This window comes from Lolium rigidum, chromosome 6 (genome assembly GCF_022539505.1).
Source record: "Lolium rigidum isolate FL_2022 chromosome 6, APGP_CSIRO_Lrig_0.1, whole genome shotgun sequence".
Classification (NCBI taxonomy): Eukaryota; Viridiplantae; Streptophyta; class Magnoliopsida; order Poales; family Poaceae; genus Lolium; species Lolium rigidum.
In genome coordinates this window covers 332,638,186-332,647,012 of record NC_061513.1, presented here as the reverse complement: position 1 = coordinate 332,647,012, position 8,827 = coordinate 332,638,186, and positions in this window count along the sequence as shown.

Genomic DNA, 8,827 nt, shown 5'->3' with positions numbered 1-8,827 from the left:
TAGTGTGTGCATTCACCGAAATTACCAACTATATTCCCTAAAAGAAAAGGAAAGCTAAAGATAGTTGATAATTGTTAGAGGAGTGACAAATAATGCAATCACCGAAATCCGCAAATATGTATGCCTCGTGTTTATACCAAAATTATACCACTTTTAGGCCGTTTCAAAATACCAATACCATATCCCAAACTATATTCCCTAAAAGAAAATGACAGCTAAAGATAGTTGATAATTGTTAGAGGGGTGACAAATAATGCAATCACCAAAATCCGCAAATATGTATGCCTCATGTTTATAACAAAATTATACCACTTTTAGGCCGTTTCAAAATGGGATCCCTTTCAAAATAGGGTCCCTTCAAAATACCAATACAATATCCCAAACTATATTCCCTAAAAGAAAAGGACAGCTAAAGATAGTTGATAATTGTTAGAGGGGTGACAAATAATGCAATCACCGAAATCCGCAAATATGTATGCCTCATGTTTATAACAAAATTATACCACTTTTACGCCGTTTCAAAATACCAATACTATATCCCAAACTATATTCCCTAAAAGAAAAGGACAGCTAAAGATAGTTGATAGCAATCACCGAAATCCGCAAATATGTATGCCTCGTGTTTATAACAAAATTATACCACTTTTAGGCCGTTTCAAAATACCAATACTATATCCCAAACTATATTCCCTAAAAGAAAAGGACAGCTAAAGATAGTTGATAATTATTAGAGGGGTGACAAATAATGCAATCACCGAAATCCGCAAATATGTATGCCTCATGTTTATACCAATACTATATCCCAAACTATATTAAGTGGCAAACTCGTTATTGCACATAAGAGGGGTGGGCATTCTCCACCGACAGAGAGAGAGAGGGGTGGCCACGAAGAGAGAGAGAGAGAGAGAGAGAGAGAGAGAGAGGTTGCCACGAAGAGATGGATATGGGTATACTGCCCGTTAGATCAGTGGATCAACGGTTCGTGGAGTCGATCCGTGTGACAACGGCTCAACCAATCAGGATAAGTTTGGACTTCTCAGAGCATTTGTGACAGTACTTGAGGGCAAAACTGAGTAGTACTAAGAATCCAAGGGCACATAAATAGTAAATAGACTAAGGGATTCAAACAAAAGAATTACAAAATGAAAAATGTGTGTTTTGTACAATATAATTCATATTGGGCTACATCAAATTATTTGCAATTCAAATATACATGAGTGTGACAATTATGGCATCATTTAGACAAACTATGTTTTGGGAAAGATGTTTTGCAAAGGGGTTTGGGTGGAAAACCAATCATCTTCATAGCTACACTAGTGATTCCGAGAAGTGGCAATTTGTGGTAAAACTTGATTTATATATGTTTGTTAAGGTTTTCTAGGTGGCGAGGTTGCGTAGGAAGACTCCATGAGTAGTTGCCACTATGTTTTTATTTTTTTGGATTTTTTTGCGCATGAAATGACTCAATTAGCTATGTTAATCTCATTTGTTGACTCTCTGTTGACCAGCTACTTGAGGGTAAAACCGAGTATATTGCACTTGCCGGTCTAAGTCCTCGAGGGGAAAACTGAGTACAGATAAAATTTCTGTATAAGGCCTGAGGTTATAACTGAGTACACCAAACATCCCAGGGTTAGACTCGTGTAGCGGTGCCCGCTACAGCCGTGCATAGCGGACGCGTGTTGCGGTACACGCCACCTTCGTCTTTATAGAGCCCCTCTTTCTCTCCCTCGACGCACGTTCTCACTGGCTCACTGCAACCGCCTCTCCTGTCCCATCATCTTCTCCACAACCGAAGAAAAAACCCCGAAGAAAACCGCCGGTGATGGAGAAGAATGAGATGCCCATTGTCGGCACATCGGCCGCCGCCCCCGTCCGGGCCCCCGTCGCCGCTTCCAACATAGCAGCCGGCGCATCGGCCGCCGCCCCGTCCGAGCCCCTTTCGCCGCTTCCAACGTAGCAGCCGGTGGATCGGCCGCCGCCCCCGCCCGAGCCCCCGTCCCCGCTTCCAACGTAGCAGCCGGCGGATCGGCCGCCGCCCCGTCCGGGCCCCCGCTCGCTGCTTCCAACGTAGCAGCCGGCGCATCGGCCGCCGCCACCGTCCGGTCCCCCGTCGCTTGGGACCCGTACGAACCGGTGCAATACGACGCGCCGGAGAACCCCTACGACACCAAGCATCGTCGACAACGAGCCGGAGGTAACCCTTTGTTCCCTTGTTCTTATCTCATTTCAATCATTTTGTGTTAGATCTAGCGTTATTACGGTTCGTCCGTTCCTAGTTCAATCCTTTTGTGTTAGATCTTGCGTTATTACTGTTCGTCCGTTCCTAGTTCGATCCTTTTGTGTTAGATCTTGCGTTATTAGTGTTTGTGATTTGCTTTTGTTTAAGATTTGTGCCGATGATGATGAATATTTGGGCATAAATTGATTCAGGGTTTGGTCAGTAAACATTTGGTGTGTACAAATTTGTTGTGCATGATCTTTGGTTTGTCGACTCAAATCCCGGATATAAGTGTGTCCAATGTAACCGAGGCTACCTCTTTTTTTCGAGCCCATATTATCATGCATGATTTTTTGTTCACTCTCCGTTCCATCATCGTTGCAATTGACTCCGTTTTTTGCACGATCTTTGGTGCTACGTGACAGGTGCAGAGCAGGCGATGTCGACGACGACGACGAGTCCTTCCACACCAAGACTCGTCACGTCCTCAGGAGGCTGCAGTCCGGCCATTACGATGGCCCCTTTGCTCGAGGCATTTACAAGTGCCCCTTCGCAACAGAAGCTCCGCGCCACCGACTTCAACTCCCCGGTGAACCATGCTGAATCCATTGGCGGATGTGGCGCTAGAGTTGGAAGGACCGTGAACGTGCATGCGTAGATGGCCAAACACAAAGCACTTGGGATTCACTCGCGCAACCTCCAAGCGAGTCACACGCGCTACCCGGAGGCGTTGAACGTGCCTACTCGCACTCTCTCGTATGTGATCTGCTCTATCCGTAGAGCAGCTTAAATTCATGTAAAATGTAGCTTATGTTGGATCTATCGGTACTACTTTTGGATCTGTCCTGAATATATCTATGCTATGTTGGTTGCCGTATGCAGCTTATCCTATATTTTCTCTCTGGATTTGTGCCCTAGATTTCCTACCTGATTGGGTAAAAACGAAGGCATAAAGAAATGAATGGCGTTAAAAAACGAAGAACAAGCTGCTCTAGATTTGCTACCAATTTGGGCTATCAAATATGAATGAGATCGAGCGAGAGAGAGGAAAAAGGTACATTGAAAACCGCTAATCCGGGCGAAAGAGACGAAACCACTCGTGCTCCCGTCCCGGACCCACACGGCTCCACACGCTACGGCCCCACAAACATGGTCTCGTCCTGTCCCACGCGGTCCCTTCCTACCAGCCCCACACGACGCGGTCCCACACGACGCGACCCCACAAACGACACGACCCCACTCGTCAGCACGGAACGGTCAACTTAACGGATTCCTTCCGTCCGAGCTCCTTCCGCGGGTTCAGACAAGGGCTTGTGGAAAACTGAGGAAAAACTAAGGAGCTGGGGAAAACTGAGTACAACTAAGGACCCGAGGGCACGAAAATAGAAATCCCTTTTTTTGTGTTCTATCTTCTATGCTTCAAGCAAGACTTGCTTGACTCTATTATCTTTGCGTGGTAGCATGATGAGCTTTTGGCTATCAATTTTCGCGCACCCATCAGCACCGCGGGACTGGTCAAGTTCAACATCATGAAACGTTGTCGATAGCGACTCCCGTGTTGCTCCCGAGCGGGCGACCCAGAAGGAACCCTATCGTTGCTGGCCTTGAGCCCTCCTCCCCCGCCGGTGCTAGAGGTTCTGCCGGGCTAAGCCCGGGCGGTGACATCGTCGGCGGAGCCTTCTTCCTCGCGTAGGTGCTGCTCTCCCCTAACGGAAGCCACACGTAGCGCGGCGTCGATTTGGCGGCGAGGAGCAGCGGTATCCCAACGAACGTACGTGCCCCAGCAGCGGCGGTGGAGGCACGACCTCCTGCGGCGGAGGCGTCCTGCAGCTGCGACCGAGAGCTTAGGCTCGCTTGCGGCCCAGATGGGCCTGGGTGGGCCTACTACTCTTGGTCATGGGGCTGCAGGTTGGGCGGTGGTGCCTCTCGGCATCGGTTGCTGTGCACTATGGTGGTACCGGCAAAATCCTCTCCATCATGTCCCTTGTGGTGCTGATCATGGTGAGGGTGGTCATCTCCTCCTGGTCCCTAGGCGGAGGTGGGAGTGTTGCTGCCTGTGGTGGTCGATGCCCTTCTCCTATGGCAGTGTTTCTCTCATCTGGAAGGTGGTGGCTTAATCCGGAAGTTTTTATCCTTGTCCAACATTTCCAATCCAGCTCGGGTGCCATCTACATCATGGTGTATGGCCAGGAAGAAATTCCTGCTCGACGGTGGCCGTAGCTGACCACGGCGGCGCATGCAGGCATCGTTTCCTTCTTGAAGATGTGTTCATGGCCTACATCGTGCCTTCCCTCTCTCGGTTGCCGGGAGAAACCTTGGTTTAGTCCGCCGGACATATATGTGCTTAGGGATTAGGTCACAAGTTTTACCACTAGGCACGCAGGCACGGAAGTCGATGGCTCATGTCGGGGAAGTGCAGTCCAACTTTCCGATCCCTCGTGGATTCAACTAACTCCTTCTTCTTCAGTGATGATTATACAACGACTCTACCGGTATTCACACCTTCAACATGAAACATCAGGCGGCAAATTGTTAGATTTCTTTGCACGACCTATGACTTGGTGGCGGCTTGAGTTTTTTAACACTTGGAATCGGCGTACTTAGGCCTTGGCCCTTCAGACGTGGGTGCATCCTATAAGATTTTGTTGGGACCCACAACACTTGTACTACACTAATCCAATCTGCGCAACAGTGTTATCCCAGTCCGAGTCGGATCCAACCAGTTGGCCTATTTCCCTGCAGGTTCACGAGCACTCGGGCATGACTAGAGTTACTATTGTGAGTTCCTTCAATAGCTCCAAGTTCTGCTCGCTTCTATGAACTCAGCCTCAAGTTGATAGCTAGTAGCAGCTCCTAGCAGAATGTGCCAGTTCTCGAGTGGCGCTAAGTCATTATGGTGAACCTTTACAATGCGTCATAGGCCGTGTCCCCTTTTCATCATGATATACCTCATCAAGCTACCTGCGAGAATTTCCATCCCTTTAATATCTTGACCCCTCTTCTTGATCCTGTGATATAGATTCACTCGACGAAAACTTAGTATCAATCATTGGTTAACTCTTAACCGAGTCATGTGGCCATGATTCTTGAATCAAATCACTCGATAGGACCTAGAGAATATCTCTTCAGGCCATAGGGGCAAATTCCATCTTGGTCAACCCTGCCACGTAGCTTACTTCACGACTAACCCAAAATCTACATTTGCAACTAGCTAGTTATAGAGTACTGCATGATAAACTCTAAGTAAGTGGGTCCGCTCTTAGATCATGCAAGGATCTCAAGTCTAAGTGCGCATCATATATTGTTTAAGACTAACATATAAAAACTTGCTCGTTGCGCCTCAAAGTGGTTCTATCTGACCCGATAATCTCCTTCCCAAAGTTAGTACTATCGAATCGGCATCACCATGCGCATGACTTGTGGAACTGGGTCATCAGCCGAGTCGTAAATAGGTTAGGATATGCGTCCCCACAACCTTATAGACCATGGACCATCTGAAAAGTTATCATACAATCCATATTCCAACAACCACATGTTTGATAATACATATCCTTGATGATGTTTAATGAAAATTGCATAACTTGTGAATACACTCAGAAATATCATCATACATGATTACTGAAATGGCATTTCCCTCCCTAAGTGTTTTTTGTGTAGATGGCAACACAATTAGTGGACTAATCATGTACATGAGCTACATAGGTGTATTCAAAGATTGCATAAGATGGCTCCATGCCCTAAAAATGATAAGTACAAAGACGGTGTGTTTGCTTCTTTTTTTTAAACTATGTCATAAGAAAAAACTACTATCAAGATGGGATTCGCTTAGGAAGGTATGGGTAGATTCAACTCCACGTACACACACAAAAATTGCACTCCTAAAGCCTTCCCGTTAGTCGACGAGATCAACTCCATTCCATTAGCCTAGAATGGAAGTATCAGGATATCGGCCGGTACTACCGCCCCCTTCACAGGGACAACGGTAGATGTTAATTGCCCCAGGAAACTTGCCATGAACGGTAGTACTGGGCTCCAAGCTAGAAGTATCGTGCCCTCCCCAACGGCGATATTACCGCTGCATGTACCATGCCACTACTGGGTGGGGTTCCCCAACCCCTGGTTCTTGCCATTCCTTAACCAATACAAGATAGGTACTACTGAAATACAATAGTATCAGGTGTCAGGCCAGAACTACCATCCCATCTGCCTTTGTTAGGCATCCGTTGGGACGGCTGGCTGACATCTGACGGATGATACTACCACCAATCCCGTCAGTACTACTAGCCCTGCGTAGAGTGCACATTCGTTGGCTAGAAATGGGTACTTTTCCCCAGGGAGACGTCACCCTTCTTCTCTCTCCTCCAGTAATACTCCAAGCTCAAATCGGCCAGATGTCCCACCATATATTTCCAAACTCCTTGATATCTTAGGGATTTGGTTGAGAAGATCTAGATCCAAGGTTTCACCAAATCAAAGTTGAATTTCATTTACAGTCCTTTGTGGATCATGTTACTCTTGGGTTCCCTAGAACCTTAGATGTAAGAAGTTTTCCTTGAATCTCAATATTTGTGGTGAAAATCTTATTGGTCACGTTGGGAGCCACCAATTGAGCTATAGAGATTTCCCCAACCTTCTTTGTAAAGGTTTGTAATGTTGCCTTCAAGGCCACCGCTTAGTGGAGCATGTGCTCATCTTTGTGGTGTGACCACAAGGAGAATAAGGTGAGCCTTTGTGTAGTTGGTTAGCTTTGTACCATGTAGGGTGTATTGTCCCTATGCATGTGTGGTTTTGGTAATTAGTAACAATCCATGTGAACTAATGTTTTCTTTGAGTTTACATGAAGAAATACTCCATATGTAATGCTTGAAGTCCATGTGATGTATTCAAGTGTGGATACCATGAAGATAAAGATATACATTAAGTATTGTCATCAATAAGAAGAATATGATATGATCAAGAATAAGAAGAAATGAAGTTGGAGTTTTTGTGTGGAAATCAATTTATCCATGATCTAGCTTATATGCTATGCAATGGATGTTCAAGTTATTATGATGGAGCATGATGAGATACAAGGTTGACCAAGACTAAGACTGAGAAGATTGAATTCAAGTTGGTAAACACATGAAACATAAAAAATATACCACATGAGAGCATGTGATCTTGTATGGTAAGCCTTGTCAATTATGCTTCATGAGCTAACCAATTATATATGTGCATTTGTGTTGTCTATGTGGGTTAGGTTAGGTATATTTCCATGGGCATGCATCAAAGTGAAGATTTCATATAGCTCATGGGAGGATGACATCAAGTGGTGATCATCATCAAGCTTGAGAGGGAAAGTTCAAGATGAGCATTCGAGAAGATAATGCTTGAATCTTGTCATCCATTTGGTGATGTTAAGATGTGCCTTAATGATGCTATCCCATAGTGGTGTATGGGTAGAAATTTATGAGTCTTCAAGAAGCAATAATTATCAAGTGAAGCATTCTGGTTGAATGAAGCTTGAAGCTTTGTCATCAAGGTCAAGTGGGATATGCAAGGAAAAGGTATGGCCTTTCAAAGTTTTTCTTTTACGAGTCTCAAGGTTGTTGTTGGGAGATCATGTTATAGGATAAATAGTGGCACTATCAAGAGGGGCTTTCGGTTGGCTATCTTGATCACATCGTATTAGGGAGCTCAATAATTTGCATCCATTATTCGTGTTTGATGCATGCAAAATGCATACATGAACTTTGTCCTTTATCATATTGAAATTCCCAAATATTTGCAACATATATGATGATAATACCATGTTTTACATTGATTTATGGGGATTTACCAATGATCCCCTTTATTTGGTTTATAACTCTGCCCTGTTTTGTGTATTTTTCACTTTCACACACCTATACGGAGTCAAATTGACCTGGGATTTTTGGAGCGTCACTTTTTCATCGGGAGAAGCACCTTGGGCCTTGGAACCACACCTGGAGAGGCCCGAGGCCCGAAAGAGCATAGGTGGCGCGCCCAGCAAGGTAGGGCGCGCCACCTAGCCTCTTTCAGCCGACGATCGTCGAAACCGTGTGATCTTTTCGCCCACCAACCTATTTTGACCAAAAAATCACTATATATATGGCCCCAAAGAGTTCTCGAGAGGGGAGCATCGCATAAACATAGAAACACAAAAATGGAGGCTGTAGCAGAGAAGATTGGAGGGGGGGAACTCCGTCGGGATCACCGCCGGAGGGATCTCCACCTTCTCCAACGTCTTCATCATCATCACCATGATCAAGGGAGAGTATTCCACCTCTGGACTACTAGTTTGTGGCAGTAGCTTGATCTATTTCTCTCATGTTCTTCATAGTTCTTAGTGCCATATGAGCTGCCTCACATGATTATGGCTATATTTTTAATACCTATGTGGTGGATCCTTATTCTATGATATTGTGCTATGAGATCTAATCGTATTATGTGTAAGATGTATCGATATATGCATATTATGTACCCCGTTCTTAAGTATTTGTTCTGATCCAACATCTATGCAAGAGTCTGATGCAAGAGCTTGTGTGGGTTGATGTGTGAATTAGATGGAGTAACATGGTTTTAGTGATTGGACGGTGACAATAAATT